This window comes from Cupressus sempervirens, chromosome 4 (genome assembly GCF_028749045.1).
Source record: "Cupressus sempervirens isolate cs-2001-9-10 chromosome 4, ASM2874904v1, whole genome shotgun sequence".
Lineage (NCBI taxonomy): Eukaryota > Viridiplantae > Streptophyta > Pinopsida > Cupressales > Cupressaceae > Cupressus > Cupressus sempervirens.
In genome coordinates, this window is record NC_143121.1 from 271,890,801 (window position 1) to 271,909,982 (window position 19,182).

Genomic DNA, 19,182 nt, shown 5'->3' on the forward strand with positions numbered 1-19,182 from the left:
TCAATATTTTAAAAGAGTGACAGTCCGTTTGACACACATAACTTCTTTTTTTTTCTAAACATGATAATGAAGTAATTCTTTCGGTGTTAGATTTGTAACATCAATATCTAGAGGATGCATTTGGTTTGATTCATTTTGGTTGAATATTGTATAGTTTATGAAGTTTTGAACTGACACGAATCGTAATTCAGACATACATTCCATTTGACATAGATAATTTGAAGTCAATTTACCAGAAACCTTTTTTTTTTTTTCTGAATAGAAAGGTATCTCAATAAGCTAGTTCCTACATATTTTTTTAAAAAAATTTGACCTAATTTACTAATTTTCCCGAGGTGTCGAAGTCGGTTGATGTTCAATTGGTAATGAACCTATGATGAGTTAAACTCATATTTGAAAGCCTTAATGATTAAAATATGTATTACAATTATATTCATTAGAAAGCTTGCTCCGAGCAGCACATTTTGGCATTTTTATTTTATAGTAGGAGATCATTCTCCTGCAATTATGGGTGTCGAAAGAGCAAAAAAAAAAAAAAAAAGGGCCCAAAAAAATGTAATTTTGTATGTTCGTGTGAACAAGCTATTCGTGCGACCCAAAAAAATTGGATAAAAAGACATTTTAAAATGTTGGATGTCAATTTTTCATATGTTTGCGTGAACATACAAAATATGTACACACAAACATGATTTTAAAAAAAGTTCGCGCGCGAACATATGGTAAACTCAATTTCCCATTTTGCAATTTTTTTCATTTTTGTTCGTCCCACTAAAGTGGAACCCATTATTGTGGGTTCACCCATGATAATAGAAATTTGTATATTAGGGAAGGGCCATAGGAAACTATATTTCTTCCAAAAATATTTGTAGATGATATCATATCTGGTGGACATGAGATGTTATGCAAGTCATTTGTTGAAGGAACGAGGAAATAATTTGAAATGTCTATGTTTGGAGAGATCAAATTCTTAGTGGGTCGACAAGTTCATTAGATGAAGGATGGCATATACATCACTCAATCAAAATACATTAGGGAAACATTTAAAGTATTTGGAATGGAAGATTCCAAACCAGATGGAACACCTATGTCTACTGGACACAAGATCTCAAAGAATGATGATTCGAAGGAGGTAAATATGACTACTTATATATCAATTATTGAGAAACTTTAGTATGTGGTTCACACAAAACCTGATATTACATTGGTAGTTGGCATAGTTGTAAGATTTTTTGCTAATCCTAGAGAAAATCATGTGATGTCAGTCAAAAGAATTTTGAGATATCTAAAAGGAACTGAAGAATATCGGTTATTGTAAAAGAAAGGATGAAATCTTGAATTAAGAGGCTTTACTAATGCATATTTGGTAGGAAGTGTTGATGATAGAAAAAGTACTAGTGGAGGAGCATTCTTTCTTAGAAAGAGGTTAGTGTCTTGGACAAGCAAGAAGAAGAATTGTATCTCTCAATCCATAGTAAAATCATAATATGTTGTTGCAATAGTTAATTGTGCTAACATAATGTGGATTAAGAAATTGATATCAAGAACAAAAAAAGAAATCAAGGAACTAGTGGTTATCTATTGTGATAACACAAGTGAAATCAACATATCCAAAAATCTAGTTATGCATACAAAGACAAAATACATTACAATCAAATGCCATTTCCTAAAAGAATTGGTTCAAGACAAAGTGGTGAGATTAGAATATGTGAACACCAAGGAGAAGATATTAGATATATTTACCAAAGCTTTACCTAAGCATACATTTATGTATCTAAGAGGTAAACTAGGGGTTATTCCCCTATTTGATACTCACTAAATAAAAAGATAGTGAGGCATCAACCAAGCTCTATTGAAGATCAATCAAGTTGATGTAGTAAAATATAGAGCATATTGCATATGAATCGATACAAAAGGTACATTGTAACTTCAAAGGTTGCATCCTTTGGAAATCGATGTCAAAGACAAAGATTTTAGTGTCAACATGGAAGATTAAGGGAAGTTCAATATCAATGAGAAAGAGGAAAAGTCTTGATCATAGAATGTATAGCTAAGAGGGAGAAAATGACAACGGAGTATTGTTAGGAAAGCAACAAAGATAAATCCAAGCAGAATCTCAAAGGGAGTTAGTATGGATGAGAATCCGAATGAAACTAAGGATATTATTTTATTGGTCATACTTCTATTGGTTTGTGTTGACATGTTGTGCTGCCATCAATGCAAAAGAGGGAGTTTGTTGGAAACAATTCTTCAATTGTATATTATCATTGATGTTCACACAAATATCAGTATTAACTAAGCAATGTTGACTTTTCAATATTAACCTTGTATATCTCAGTATTAATCGAGCACATGGTTAAGGAAAGGATTCATCCTTTCCTTATTGAATGAGTGGTTGAGCATCAAAGGAGATTAGTATTGATCGAGTGGTTGGGAAATGAAGAAGTCATAGTGTCAACTAAGTGTTCAGTCCTAGTGTTCACCGGGTGACAATAGAATGTAATTTTCAACTATTTTATTTATTGAGACTAACTATTTGGATGTTTATTGATGTTTTGAAAGGGTATTCAAGCCGAATTTTCCTATATATAAGAAAGTTCAAGTTATGAGGATGATATCTAATAAGAATAATATGAAAAAGATGGATATTTGAGCGAAGGAAATGTAAAGAAGGAAAGTGTGGAAAATAAGTTGCAAAGAACATTTAATTAGGAAGGATCCAAAGGTCAAGCAAGAACATATATTTGAATCTACAAAGCTAGTTGCTTCATAAATTAGGTCAAATCATTGTTGTTTTCTAACCATTGTAGCAGTAAAGAAATATCTTTATAGATTTGACTTAATAGTCATTTTCTAAATCCTCTAAGAGGTGATATTTCAAGATTGAAGTTTTTGAGGAATTCTAACCAAACCAATCCTAATAGGGTGATTAAATCCTCTTATAGGGTCATACTTAATAGTTTGTTTTTTAACCTTTAATAGGGTGAGCTCCTACCAGGGCTCACTTCTAAAGAGTGAAAATTATTGTGACTATTTGCAAAGTAGTTTTTCCAAAATTGGGTTTCCACATTAAATCTTGGTGTAAACTATGTTCATGTTATTTGCTTATGCTTTATGTTTTTGCAACTAAGTTACTAAAGGTTAAAATTGTTTATAGGTTAAGAAGGTTTTTGCATCAATAATATTATAGTGTTAACCGGGCTATTTAATATTGCATGATCAGTGGAAGTTTGTATTGACATCTAAGAGATAAGGATTTTTTTTTGTGGTAACTGATTCACCCCTCCCCTCTTAGTTACTCTCTTGCATTTCAAACATAAATATCATCATTCCCCAAAGGAAGTGGAACTACGACACAATGGAGGAGAAGATACATAAGAGTTACTAAGAAAAGTCTTTTTTTACCAATATCATGGATACCAAAAAGGATCGGTGCTACCATATCATAAGAAACAAAGAATATTATACAAGATCACTAGTACAAAAAATGTATATGATAGGTTCAATTAATTTATAGAAGAAGTGAGGTATGAATAGAAGAATGTACATGATAGGTTCAATTACTTTATCCTTTTGTGATTAACAAAGAAACATGAATCATCTAAAGTAACCTAATCAAAATATATAACAAAAATCAAAATACAAGGGAAGACACAACACAAGAATACAAAGACTACCATGCTAAATTTTGTCCACTTTAAGAATTTCGCATGCACCTCACTGCCCCTCCGCCTTGCCTTACCTCACCCCACCCAATATGGGTTTGAAATGCTAGGGGAAAGATGGTGACTCACAAGAGGAAGACATCCAACATAGTTTGAATCACAACCAGTTTAAAGAAAGTACTTTGATGGGAGTCACTATGTTCATCATTAGGAGTGATTGTAAGCTATGTAGAAAGTATATTAGACAAATCATAATCCATATCAATTAATTATTCATCATTACTAACATGTTCATCATGAAAAGTATATTGAGTAAGAGAAAAAAGATGAGTCACAATTCCTCGAAAGTCCTTTTTGGGGAATGAGATTTCTTCCAAATTGGGCACTCAATTTTTATGAATCATGTACCCATTATGGTTCAGTGGGTAAAAAAACAAACCTTTGTCACCTTTTATAAAGAAAAAGGACCCCATATTGAAAAATGTTCAACTTAAATGACATAAAAATGGTATTTTTGCTAAGAACTATGTGTAGATGTTGTAAACTAATGAAATGTGTGAAATTGGATGAATTTTAGGCCTATAATTTTTTTAATGCTTTTGAGTTAAAATTTATTCACTTTTATTTTATTTTGATATCCATTTTTCAATTATGAAAGATATATGCTGTAGTTCTCATCAAACAAGTATATGCTTGAATCGTCATCTTTTGCTCTGATTTGAAAATGGGTTAAAGCACAAACCTGTGTCACCCTTTTGTAAAGATAAAGGCTAAGAAAAGTATAAATGTTCACCTTCAATGATATAAAAATGGTATTATTATTTAGAATTTGTAAATGAAGTAAACTAATGAAACATGTAGAAATTGATCAAGTTTAGGATTATAATTTTTAACAATTATTTGGAATAAGAATTGATATATTTTCATAAATTTTGAAGATAATTTTTTAGTTGTTGAAAAACATTGAAAATTAGGGGTCTAGTTCCCACCAAAAAATTATATGGAAATAAATTTATTTCTCTTTAATCTCAGACTATGTTATAGATAACCTATATATCTAGAACATTCAAACATAAAATTTAGCTTTAACCCTATATATTCTCTTTTATAATGATTCAAATTTCAACTCGCCTAAAATCGATAGTTTTCATCTCCCACCACACTTTTCAAAACAAATCTATCATGACTAGAATAAAAATTATACATTCTAGAAGAGGACTCTCTCCTCTAGAACATCATATAATTTTCATTTTTTTGTGATATTATTTCATTTTTTTCTTTCTCAAAATTGACATCTTTTTTAGTGTTAAAATACATGCTACTAGAATTTTTAATTACAATATAATATATCTAATTGAAACACTATAAACTCTATATGAGAATATTCTTGACTTTAAGCTCTATAAAATGGTGTTTATAAGTTAATAAAAAAATATCATAAAAAATAGTAAGAGTTATTGAAACGTCAATTTTTTGAAATAATTATATTTCTTTAGTAATTGGATACAAACTAGTATAAAACATATATTTAATAGAGATTATCAATTGGAAAAGTGTGAGGCCATATATAACTTAGCTAGAATGAATTTATCTAGATCATATGTTTGAACAAAATTGATTTTTGGATAGAAATACTCAAATTTAGTCATTTTGATAAGTCAACCTGAAAGGTGACAAAACTTTGTATTTTTACCCAAATATGTTATAGATGACATGTATAGCAAGGGAACAAAAAAAGAAATTTTGGTTTTTGATGTATGTTTTCTTTTTTATAAGTACTTAAGTTCGACCTTATCATTTTTTACCTCTCGTGAAAACTTCCATATCAAGACTACACCTTTTTGAGAAAAAATTGCATATTCTTGAAGATGAGTCTATCCTCTAGGGATAAATATAAATTTTAAACTTTTTTGATATGATTTCCTTTTTTTTTCATTTATTGAGGGAGCATCTTCTCAAACGTTAAAATAACTACTTATAATATTTTGAAATTATAACTTATTATAACTAATCAAAACACTATGAAATTTATTTAATGATGATATTGATGTTGAAATCTATAAAGGGGTATTTTTACTTTTTGAAAAAAGTTGAGTTTTGATAGAGAAATGAGATTTGACCAAAATAGGTTTAAAGGTCCTAAAAGGTGACACGTATCTATGCATTTAAATCAATACACAGATCTTGAGTATGGATCAGGCTACCAAATGTAAAATGGCATGCAATTTTAAAAAATGGGTGCCCGATTTTAAAAAAATTGGGTGGCTGATTTGTAAAACCTTATATCCCATTTTTTTGAGGTTTTTTTGTGATTTATTTTAGAGATAGCAACTTCTAAAGATGGGAGCCCGATTTTCTAGACATCTTATCAACCCCCACCAACTAAATTTTTCACTCACCCAAGTATTTTAATTTGTTTTATATTATTTTATTTATTTTTTTCATTTTTTTGCTTTAAAATTTGGTCAATTTATTATTTTTTCATTGATGATTATTAGTTTTTTTTTTTTTTTTTTTTAAATCAGTAAACAACCAAAGCCTTGAATGATTTTATTAACTTAAAAATAAAATTACATTAGCTTGACTCCATTCAAACGAGCACTGGCAGGAAAGAACAGAGAAGAAAACCTCCAATCTCACCTGGGACAAAAGTCCTATATAATTACATCTTAAAAGGGGCATACCCTAGTGAGAACATAACCTATCAGATAAAGTTTCAAATTACATAATCTATCAAATAAAGTTTTGAATTACAACATAGTGAGGGGCATACCCCTACCACCATAGTATCTATTATGGATATTAACTTCTAATAGGGATATCTAAATTCTTATAATATGATGTCCATAACCACCTCTAAGCGCATTGATCTCTTGGCTAGAGCAACACTACTTTCATAAAATTAGAGTGATCATCAAAGTTAGTATATAAATAACAATCATTAAAAAAACCACCTATATGGATCTGAGAAAAGGAGAATCCTATACTCAAAAAGTGATGATTAGTAAAAAAATAGAGTGCTCAATTATCGAGATTCCTTCAAGCCTATACATAACACAAAATATAGTATCAAAAATCTCAAGGATAAGAACAATCAAGCTAAATCCAACTGAAGCCAAAAATTCTAACCTCTAATGGAGATCTCCGAAGGAAAGCAGGATGGGTACAAATTGGATTTGGGTTACCCTTAACACTAGTTCCCAATTTATAATCCAACTACCAACCAACACTAAATTACCATACCAATACCAATAAATAAGGATAAGGAACAAGTAGACCAAACAACCTTCTTTTATCCATTCTTGAACCTTATCACAAAGGGAGCTCAATAGGGATTTGTTCTAATCATTGATCTGTAGAGACAATTTGACCTAGTACCAAACCCTAGACTTATGGAGACAAAACCTAATATGAGACTTTAAACAAATAATATCAAATATGCCTTCAATTTGGGAATGTGAGACTAAATGTTGAAGCTGTATCCCCTCCTTTAATTGGGTAGTGATCCACAAAACTCTTAACTTGAATGGTTACCTTATAATCTAGTCTTAAACTTTCTCAACACTTGCCCTACCTATAGAGCATCACTAAATCGAGACCAAGTCTTGAAGAGTTCAAAAACCTAATACCAGCAAAAGGAGCTAATCGAAGGAATGCCTGCAAAGCGTAATGCTAGCTAGTAATTATGAATAGCTAAATTAAACTTGATTTTAATATATAAATCATACATATGTAAAGGAAATAATGCAATAAAAATTACAATTCAAATCATGAAGCCAAACCACTTTAAAACCCAAGACAATAAAAATGAAGATAAATAGATAAATGCTTAGTAATAAATATATTTCTTATATTCAACCAAGATTCAGTAATATTAGAGGAGAGCATACCTGTTGTTATTTACAATCCAAATCTACATACAAAAACCATGAATACATTATAGAAGGTCTATATGAGCGATTGTCAAACATCTTAGTAGCTTTGTAACAGACTATATCCCACTAAGACTATACATGGTACCTTATATATCCGCTTAATAAAAAACCATAACCATGCTTAATCAAAACCCACAAAAAACAATAGAGACCACACCTCATTTCCAGACCACCACGATGACTTCAAAACTATCATTGGGGTTCTCAATATGACAATAAGGAAGAAATTCGAAACCAGTCTTGGCCCTACTGGATTTTTCTGAATTCAGCATGCAAAATTTGAGGGCATCTAGGTTGTCAAAGTTTACTCCTAGTTGTATGTGGGCCTTGGAAAAACTAAGGTAATTCATTAACCATTCCCTATTATCTTCAACTATGATTCCTTGCCAGTGGAGCAAAAATTGGATGCTAGCCTCCATTTTTGGTCATTCATGATAGAAATCCAAACTCTCCTGAATTACCAAAGATGGATGCTGAAAAGCAGTTTCTAATTCAAGGCCACCCAGCAGTAGTTTCATATACTTCTCTAGTAATGTGTTACATATCATCAATACTTTTAACAAATTTCTCCAATCCCTTCCTCCAAGTTGGGACAAAAATATTAGAGCAAAGTCTTATAATATCCTTAGCTTCCACCTTTTCCCTTACCATACAACCGATGAAGGAACCAATGATGTCACTATTGGTCCTCTAGGTGAATTGGTAATCAAAGACCCCTTCTCCAATGGCTCTACTAATAGCCAGTCATGACATGTCATCCATTGGTTAGAGGATCTTGTTCCATCGCTCTAGTTTTACATTTCCATGAAAGGCCATAGTTCAATTTTCAAATGCATGAAAGAGATAGATATTTGTTTCCATATTTAAGAAATGAGGTTGGTAGATGCCAATGTGAACTAGAGAACCCATATAAAGATAAAAGAAGCATCTGGAAGGTGTCAGCAATGATGTCATCTAGTGATGTAGCCTACTCTATCTTAGCATTATCTTGCCTTGGTTCCATTATGATGCAAACATCATTGGATAGACCATAGCCAACAATGCACATAAAGGCTAATGAAGGACCATCCTAATTCATGATGGGGAAAAATTCTACATGCGGACCTTTCTGTGAAATGAGATGCAATTAACACTATAAGCAGATCAAGACCTTCTATGAGAAAGTGAATTATACCAATTGATACAACTAAAAAAGGCCTAACCTGAGGGGAAGAGATCATTTATATATATATATATGTATGTGTGTGTGTGTGGGGGGGGGGGGGGGGGGGGGGGGTATCCAAAAGGAGAATAAATGTGAAAAGAAGACAAAAACCAAAACTAAGAAAATACTTGGATAAGAGGAAAGCCAGATAAGAGGATAGGGCACAAATCGAAATAAGGAAAACCATCATTCTTCTAGTAGAGGCAGATGATCCTTAATGATAACTAAATTGACCCTATCTACCCCCAAATTTGCTAAACTATCCATTATCTGATTTCCTTCCCTATAAATGTGATAGATCCTACAATCTGCAAACTCATCTAGAATAGAAAGGACCTCTTCTAGATTGGAGTTGAGAACCCAATTGGGGATTGTTCATTTTCTAATAGCATTTAAAATGATTTGAGAATCTCCCTCTATAATAACTTCGGTTAATTTCAATTTATGGCACAATTGAAGTCCTAGTTTCAAACCTTCTAATTTTGCAAGATTATTAGAAGTAGGTTGAATAGACATAGCTTTTTTGGCTATCAAGTGACCATCCTCATCATTAATGATGCATCCAATGTCAACCCATTTAGGGGATGGACCCATCTATAGTTAGCTTTAGCCTCCTTACTACTCTTTAGATAAAGAAGTGGGGGGTTGATTAGTTTAGCCCAATTCTTCTTCATTTGCTCATCCCATATGGAAATGGAGCCTTCCTCTTTTCGAGTATTTCTAAGATGTGAGTTAGTTGTTTTAACAATACTAGCTTCAATTTTTGTAATTAATTCTTCAGGTTCCAATTCTTGGTTGCGAAAGATACACTGATTTCTTTCTTTCCAGAATTCCCATTTCAAAATGGAATGACAGATGTTCCATAGTTTATTATAAACACCCTTGACCTTGCTAGTGGGCCATCCCTTAAGAACGTTAGGCAAAGAATTTGGGAATGGTGTCGACCATCCCAACATTCTCCTAAGTCATTCCCAACATTTTTGGGAGAAGGGATAGCTGAATAGAATGTGATTAGATTCTTCACTATTATGCTTACATAAAACACATCTAGAAGGACCTTGCAATCCAAACTTCCTCATCCTATCCATGGTTAGAATTTTGTTTTGGAATGCTAACCATACGAAAAAACCTACTTTAGGGAGACATGAATAATCCCAACACAACTTGAGAGGAATATCTACATTGTCCCATCTCTGAGAGTCTATAATAGCCCTATATCCATTGTTCACACTATAATTACCATTGTTAGAAGTTGCCCATATAAGTTCATCTTTCTTTTCAGATTTCCTAATCCTTTTATCTTCTAACAACTTTTGATAGACTTTAATTGTTTTGATATCCATGCCCAAGTACTCCAAAGATTTCCACACCCATTTTGGTTTACCATCTTCATAAACTACTGTCCTATAGTTGCAAACTCTGATTCCCCATGGAGAACTTAATTTTTCTTTGAGGTCCTTAATTGAGCAACTACGATGCAAAGTGGGATGACCATCCCATGAGTCTTCCCAAAACAAAGCCTCGTCGCCTTTACCTAAAGCCCAAGTCAAGTACTTTGAAACCAAATGTTGACATTTTAGCATAAAGTTCCAACATTCTGACCCTTTTGGGAGCTGTTTCATCCTAAAAATTGATAGAGGATCCTCCTTATTTAAATATTTATTGTATATTATCTTGTCCCATTTGTGATCTCTATCTTTATAGAGGTGCCAAATGAGTTTTGCCCCTAGAGCTTTATTTTTCCATTGTAGATTCTTGATCCCTAAACCACCCATTTCCTTGGGTTTGAAAATTTTCTCCTATTTATTGAGCACCAATTTTTTTTCACGTTCACAATCTTTCCAAAGAAAATTCCACTTTTTGGATTTGAATTTAAGGAGGTTCCATTTGGACAATGGTAAGCAAGATAATGGGAAGGTCGGGATGGCTGATAATACTGATATGATCTTAGTACACTTTCTAGCCTTTGTTAGCCATCTATACTTCCAACAATCAAGTTTGGCATCCATTTTTCAAAGGTATTACACCATACCTTGCTGGATTTCATTCCTTTTTCTAGAGCAATTCCCAGATACTTGCAGGTGAATCGACCTTTTTTGTATCCCATGATTTTGCAAATTTGTTGTTCCAATGCTGATTTCGTATTCATAAAGTAAATCTTAGATTTGAGCTCGTTAACTTTTTGACCAGAAGCTTCCATATATCCTTTAATGATGGATTTTAGACCCAAAGCCTCATCTATCTTACTTATGCTTGGCAATATAGTGTCGTCAACATATTGTTGGAGAGTGATATTAGGCATATTTTTAGTGACCAAAATACCCAATTTTTTTGCCTATTATATGCATTGGTCGTTGTTCTTCCAAATGCTTTAGCCATGATGATATAAAGGGAGGGGGATAATGGATCTCCATGTCTAATGCCTCTAGATATATCAAAGTAGCCTTTTGTGTTCCATTAATGAGAATTGAGATTTTGGGAGTAGATATGAATTTGTAGCTAAGGTTGATCCATTGATGAGAGAAGCCAAAGGCTTCCAAAACCTTATAAAGGAATCTCCAATTGACCATGTTGTATGCTTTTTGAATATCCAATTTCATGAACATACATGGCTCTTTGTTTATATGTGTTAAGTGGATTGTCTCTTGAATGGTAATGATACCATCTAGAATAGATCTACCTGGCACGAAGCTCATTTGTTCTTCTGATATAATTTTAGGGAGTATATTCTTTAACCTATTAGCTAAAATTTTGGAGAAAAATTTATACAGCATATTACATAGTGCAATGGATCTGAAGCCTCTTGGGGTTTCAGGTTCTGAATTTTTCAGAATCAAGGTGAGGAATGAATGATTGATTTCTGATAAAAGAGCACCCATACTGCTAGATGCTTTGATTGCTTTCTAGAGGTCTACGCCTATTATATCCCAACATTTTTGGTAAAAGAAGGCTTGGAAGCCATCTGGGCCTGGGGATTTATCCAAATTCATTTCAAACACCACCATTTTGACTTCTTCCAAAGAGATAGGTTTGTTTAGAGCCTTCTTGTCTTCTGTAGTGACAATTTTAGGAATCATTTTAAGAAGATTAGCTTGTGCTGATCTATTTAATGAAGGTGTATGTAATGAAGGTTAGCTTTGTTTAGATTAGCTTGAAAATATTTAATGAAGGCGTCTGTAATTTCACTTAGTTTATTTGTTATAATGCCCAAATGATTCTTAATAGCTTTGATCTGTTATATAAAGTGGAGTTATGGAAGTATTTCATGTTTTGGTCTCCTTCATCTAACCATTTTTCTCTATATTTTTGTCTCCGAAAGATTTCCTCTTTGGTTAGAATATCCTCTTGTCTTGCCAATAAGTCCTTTTCTTGCATATAGCTAGCATTGTCCATGCCTCTCTTAATCACTTCTGACTTTAAGTCCTTTAATTGTTTTTCTATATCTAATTTTTCTTTAAAAATATTATTGAAGTGCTCCTTATTCTGAGGATTCATTCCTTGAGCATCCTCATTTTGGCAACAAATACGAACATCTTAGATCCTTCAAAATTGTCCTACACCCAGCATTCTTTGATGTTGTCAATGAAGCCAGAATCTAAGAACCACATTTTCTCACATTTAAATAGATTCCTAGCAGGTTTGTGTGGTTCTAAAAATTTGAATCTGGCCAAAAAGTTATCAGACCTAGTGACAGGTAGCATGGAAGAGTGCAAATTCAGGTTCTTAGCATCAAGGTCCCCTTTTATCATGAACCTATCTAGTTTTTCCGCTATGTATGCAAAATCTTGTCTCCTATTGTTCCACATGTAAACACCATTACTAGTTGGTATATCTATCAAGCTATGAGAATTGCACCATACCTTGAAGTCCTTAGAGGCTTGCGATAGTTGCTGATTACCACCTATTTTTTCATTAATATCTAAAATTGTGTTAAAGTATCCTCCTAATAAGAACAAATTATCTTTAAAATTATTCATAAAAGAGCCAGTTTCTTCCCAGACTAATTTTTTTACCAAGGTTGGTAATAGACCCATAGATATTAATGAGGATGAATTTGAGATCAAATTTTAGACTCTAGACCTAGCCACTCATCCAATTATTTCTTAAATTAATGATATTTATGTCTACCTTCATAGTGTTCTAGAGGATCCCTAAACCCCTTGAAGCCCCTACTAATTCTTGAAATACAGAGTTCCATAGTCCTAACATTTTATCTAATTTAGGAATTTCTAACTTATTTAGTTTAGTTTCCTGAATGAGAATAATGTCAGAATCAAAGGATTTGAGGTTATGTTTTAATATCCTCTTTCTGCTAGGGGTATTAAGGCCCCTAGCATTCCATGTCATGATCTTCATGCCTCCTCAGGAAGGCACTTCCCCTTTCCCAAATTGAAAATCTGATCAATCTTTTATTGTTCTCTGTTGTGCCCATCTGCTTCTCTGAGTTTTTTAGTGATCTTCTACCTCTTTTGCCTTTCTTTTTTCCACATATAGGAGATTTAAGCCCTTCTTGATTCATGTGAATTCCTAGCTGATCTAGGTTAGCTTTTGTTGTCTTAGTTGCACCAATTTTTCCTTTGGGGCTCCTTTCCTTTTCTTCCTATACTCTAGTTCTTTAAGAAGCTGATACACCATGCTAGAATGATTCTCCAAGTCTACATCTGATCCCACTATGCTATTTTTCTTGATATCTTTGTCCTTTTGCTCCTACACAGAACCTTGCTCTTTCATCTGAGACTAACTCAGATTATTATCCTCCTTTTCAATTTTTAATAAGTCTTTCCTTAGGTCTTCATATGTGTAGTTACTCCCTCCTAATTTGAGGATTTCCTGAATTAATTTCTCTTTTTGTGCATTTGTACTTTCATCAATATTTTCAACACAAAAAACCTGAACTAGCTAATCGATAAGATGGTTCAACTTGTCTTCTTCTGATTTAAATATGCTCACTTCCCCCATTTCTGAATCCAAGATACTTTCCTTATTCAAAATATCCTAAAGTTCTTTTAGTGGTACCTTATCTGTTATTCTTAATTTAATCTCCCTACTCTGATGGCTACTACTAGGAGTGAATGGAGAGCTCGTTGAATTTGTTGGTGTTTTCCAAAACTTGCATAGCTCTTTGAATTTGTTGGTGTTTTCCAAAACTTGTCATGTCTTGAGTCTGAATGTTCTCCAATTCACTTGTTTCCTTCTGTATTATAGAATCCTCTATAATTTCTTCTTCAAAGTTGAATAGTAATTGATTCTCAATATCCTCTATAATACTCCCTTTATTATCCCTTTTGGTTTCTCCTTGTTTGTTGCTTGAGGTCTTTTCTTGCTCAACACCTTTATTTGCAAGATTTGAAATAGGTATAGGATGCTTCTCCTTAGGTGCATTCTCTATCTTTGTCAACTTATCTCTCACCGAGGCTCCATTTCCTCTTTCTTTCTTTATTCGTTGCTACTGAGAAGGTAGAGGCTCTCTATTTCCACTCTTACTTGAGTCCTTGTTGCTTTTAGATGCTTTCCTTTCCCTTTTTTCCTTCCATTTTTTGAGGGATTGGACATCAATACTTGGATCTGCTTTTTCCTTGTAATTAGTCACTATTATTGATTTAAGCCTTCCTTTATCTGCTAGAGGATCCTCTATCCTTTTAATGCTTGTAACTTTTGTGTGAAACAACTCTGTTTGGAATTCATACTCCTCCTGAGAGTTTGCTGGAAGATTTTGCTCTATGTATTCCTAGTTCCTTTTTTTCTTCATTATTCTCATCCAAGGAAACTTACTTCTGAAATCAAAAGTGAGTGGGAGGGTTTTGAGTCTGATTTTGCTAATATCATCCAATTTTAAAATTTTAGATATTTTGCCTTCATAGATGTGAAAGTTAAGATCATATGAGGCTTTATTAGTGATTACTTTCTTTTGAAACTTTGTTGGATGATTGAATTTGGTATTGATAAGAAAGTTAACATTATTGTAGCAATGAAAAGAGGAATCAATAGATATGATTTCCCCCAAAGCTGATCCTATAGACTTAAGAATATCTAATTGAACTAGCTCCAAAGGAAGAAAAGCCATATTAAACCATGTAGGAATCTTACATTCTAACTTTTCTATGCAAAAATTATGAGACCATTCTATGAATTTGATGCTATGACCATTAAAAAATCACTTAGAAACTGACATAAATTCTTTCTTAATAGATTTTTCTTCACATTGTAAGTAAAGAATCCTATTAGAGTAGTGAAAAATTCTTACCTATTCCTTGTAGTTTTCTTCTAGCCAATTGGATAAAAGAGGGAAATCTCTCAAGGGGCCATTCCAAATCACAAAGATTCCTCCCTTTTGGCACTCAGTCTAGGTGTCTTTGACTTCTTTAATGGTAATCTTAATGAGTTTATCCAAGGGTTTAACCGAGGAGATCAAACCAGAGGATATTTTAGGGTTTGATGGGGTGGAGATATTTGAGGGTGCTTACCACTGATGTTGAGGGATTTAAGAAGTCAGGGATTTCAAATCAGGTGAAGGCTAATTCTTTGAATTTCCTAGCTGGGGCGTCGCGGTGGGAGTATGACAATTAGATATGGAAGAAGGCTTGAGCAAACTAGGATGCATGTACTTGGTTAAATTAAAGGCCCTAAATTGGTTGTCTAAATGTTCAGTTGTGAAGAAATATTGGAGTGTGTGAGTACCTGGCAAATCTACATGCGTGGGAGGAATTTTAGGAATGGCTTTCTGGTAATTGTTTTTCTTTTGATGTGTTTGAGTCTCTTCTTTCCATTGCTAACTATGGAGATCACCTATGAGTTTTTCTAAAATATTGAATCTATTTGCAATTTCTATTGCAAATCTAGCATTATGCAGATCTTGGACAGCCCTATCGAACCATCTTTGATCTATATTGGTAGATGTATTTTTCCATACATTTCCATTTGGGAATGAGCACTGAGGATTTTTCTTTTTCTTTTTATGATGAAAAGTTTTCCTTATATTTCTCGCAGGTCTATGGAATTTTGACATTTTCACTTTTTTTAGCAGAGCTTAAGTAGATTTATTTTTTGATTATTAGTTTTATATCTATAATTAGATTTGCATTGTATTTACTTTAAACAATATTTTCTTTGTGAAATTGAGTATATAAAATTTAGAATAGGTAAACTATAAAGAAAAACATAAATCATATGTTAAACTAATACTAAAAACATAAACTCTAAATTCAATTTCAATTAAAAAACATAAAATTTAAGTAGAAAACATAAACATTATCATTAGCTAAAACAATTCAATAAAACACAAATTGACAAATTAGGCAAAAAAATTAAAAATAAACTTCATTGCACAAAAGAAATCTAAATTTAAAAATTGTAAACTTACAAAACTAAAAAAGATAAAAAATCGCATTCATATCCTATTGTCCTTGAGCTCTTCTATATTAGTTTAAACAAGTTAACTTTAAGATGATGTAAATCCTTACCCTAAAACTTACCCTAATCCATTTAAACCCTAACTAGATAAAATAAAATTTCAAAATAGTAAACGGTGATTGTAAATGTAAATACTAACTCTAAATACTAAACCATACTTGTCAACAAAAAACTATAATCCTATCCCTAATTAAAAATCCTAAAATTGTATTTTAAATGTTAAACCCTAACTCTAATACTAAATGCTAAATTGCAACCTTAATTTTAAATGGAAAACTTAATCAAAAATATTAAATCCTAAATCTTAACCAACATTTATTAATTCTCAATAGTAAAACCTAATTTTATAAACGTTAAGTTCCATAATTTTAAATCCTAACCCTCAAAGTATATGCCAAGCCTAGGGGTGAAAGTACAAAGTTGTGTCACCTTTTACACTAACTAATCAGAACGAGTAAATTTGAGTATTTCTATCTAAAAATCATTTTTTTTCAAACATATGATTTTGTTAAATTTATTCTAGCTAAGTTATCTATGGTCTCACACGTTTCCAATTGAAAATGTCTATTAAATGCATGTTTTATAGTAGTTAGTATCAAATTGCCGAAGAAATTAAATTATTTCATAAAACTGACGCATCAATAACTCTTACTATTTTTTATGATTTTTTTTTAATAACATATAAACACCATTTTGTAGAGCTCAAATTCAGGAATATTCTCATATAGATTTCATGGTGTTTTAATTAGATATAATATATTGTAATTAGAAAATTCTACAAGTACACATTTTAGCACTCGAGAAGATGTTGATTTTGAGAAACAAAAAATACTAAATCATATCAGAAAAATTTAAAAAATTTATGACCTTTTAGAGGAGAGATTCCTTTTCAAGAATCTATAAATTTTCTTTTGGTTCAAATAGATTTATTTTTAAAAATGTGGTGGGAGATTAAAACTATCGATTTGAATAAGTTGAAATTTGAATCATTATAAAAGAGAAAATATAGGTCTAAAGTCAAATTTTATTTTTTTATTGTTCTAGCTACATATATTATATATAGCATAATCTAAGATAAAAAAAAATAAGTTTATTTCCTATTAGTTTTGTGGTGGGAACTAGACCCCTAATTTCTAGCATTTTTTAGCAACTAAAAAGTTATCTTTAAAAAAAAAGAATATCTGTCATTTCTTTTTGCAAATAATCATTAAAAATTATAATCCTAAACTTCATCCATCTCTACACATTTCATTAGTTTACTTCATTTTCAAATTCTAAATAATAATACAAGATTTATGTCATTGAAGTTGAACAGTTATACTTTTGTTAGCCTTTTCCTTTGTAAAAGGGTGACACAAGTTTGTACTTTTACCCCCTAATTATCATCCTAATTAAAAAAATAATTAATATTAAATATTAATTTTTAATCTTAATCATAGCATAAACTTGAATACTAACTCTAATTATAATTTAATGATCTAGAATATAGGTTTATCATTTAACATTTAGGCTTAGGTTTTAACATTTAGTATCATGGATTGTATTCAATATTAGATTATAATTAGACTTAGGATTTAGGGATAGGGTTAGGATTAGGAGTTTAAAAAATTGAGATTAGAGTTTAACATTTAGTATTAAAGGGTTAGGGTTTAGCATTTAGGATTATAAGGGTTTAATATTTATGATTAAGGTTACCATTATGATTTAATATTTACAATTAGGGTTTATGTTTAGCATTTACAAGTAAGGTTCATTATTTAGGATTATTTTTAGGATAGGATTTAGGGTTTACTATTTTAGATTTAGATTTAGTATTTAGGACTATTGGTTAGCAAATTGGGATTCGACATTTAGGATTGATATTTTAAATTTAAACCCTAACTAAAAACTGAATCCATATATCAATTGTAACCATAACCCAAAATGTAATATAAACCCTAACCCTTCATAACCAAAATTCTAAGGATAATCATGACACTAACTATACTGCTAAGTCAAATCATAAACTTAATTGTTGTCCTAATCATAACCTAAACCCTAACCTTAGAACTCAACATAAGTATTTATCCAAACTAAGATTGATTTTGATACAATGGTTTAATAAAATGTTTTTAAGGGGTTTTAAGTTAAATGGAAGTTATTTATATTTCTAGTGTTAGATAATTTTGTAAATTCACTTTGTTAATTTAGTTTTATCATTCAAAGTTTTTAGTTTATTTGGGGTTTTGGATCTCCTTATAAAACCTATTTTTACCTTAATCCAAAAATAATGTCTACTATGAACTAGTCTTAGTCATTTTCATCATCGAATTCTATAATACATATAATAAGCTTTAAGGTTGACATCAATGGAAATAAATAACACTAACCAAAATATCGTATTAGAGTTTGTTTCTCTAGCCATTGACATGCATTATCAAAAGTTATAATATTTACTATTTAGGGTGAATCTCTTATCCATTATGGATGATATACCCACAATATTAGGTTTAACAAAATATATAAAACTTACAAGGTTGATAGAATCTTGATCTTAATTTGAAATGTGTGAATGCAATTTTCATGCTAACTATTAATGCTTATTTAAATATCAATTAATTCATTTTATTAATCTAGTAATCTCCTAAACCACTTGTCTAATCATCTCAATATTTTTCAAAATTCTATACTTTATGAAACATTTATAAATAAAAAAAGAAAAATTTGTGCAAATAAAGTGAAAACGTAATATACACACATAAATATTAAAATGTAATATATAAACACTAATTCTTTAGAACCAAAAGTCTAAGCATAATCATAACACTGACTATACTGCTAACTTGAATCATAAACTTAACTATTAAATCCCAATCATATAACCTAGACCCTAACCCTAGTACTAAGAATTAGTACCAACCTAGATGACAAAATAGGTTTCCATTACATAATAAAAAATGCTTACCCTAACTATGTCATGTATTTTAAGATG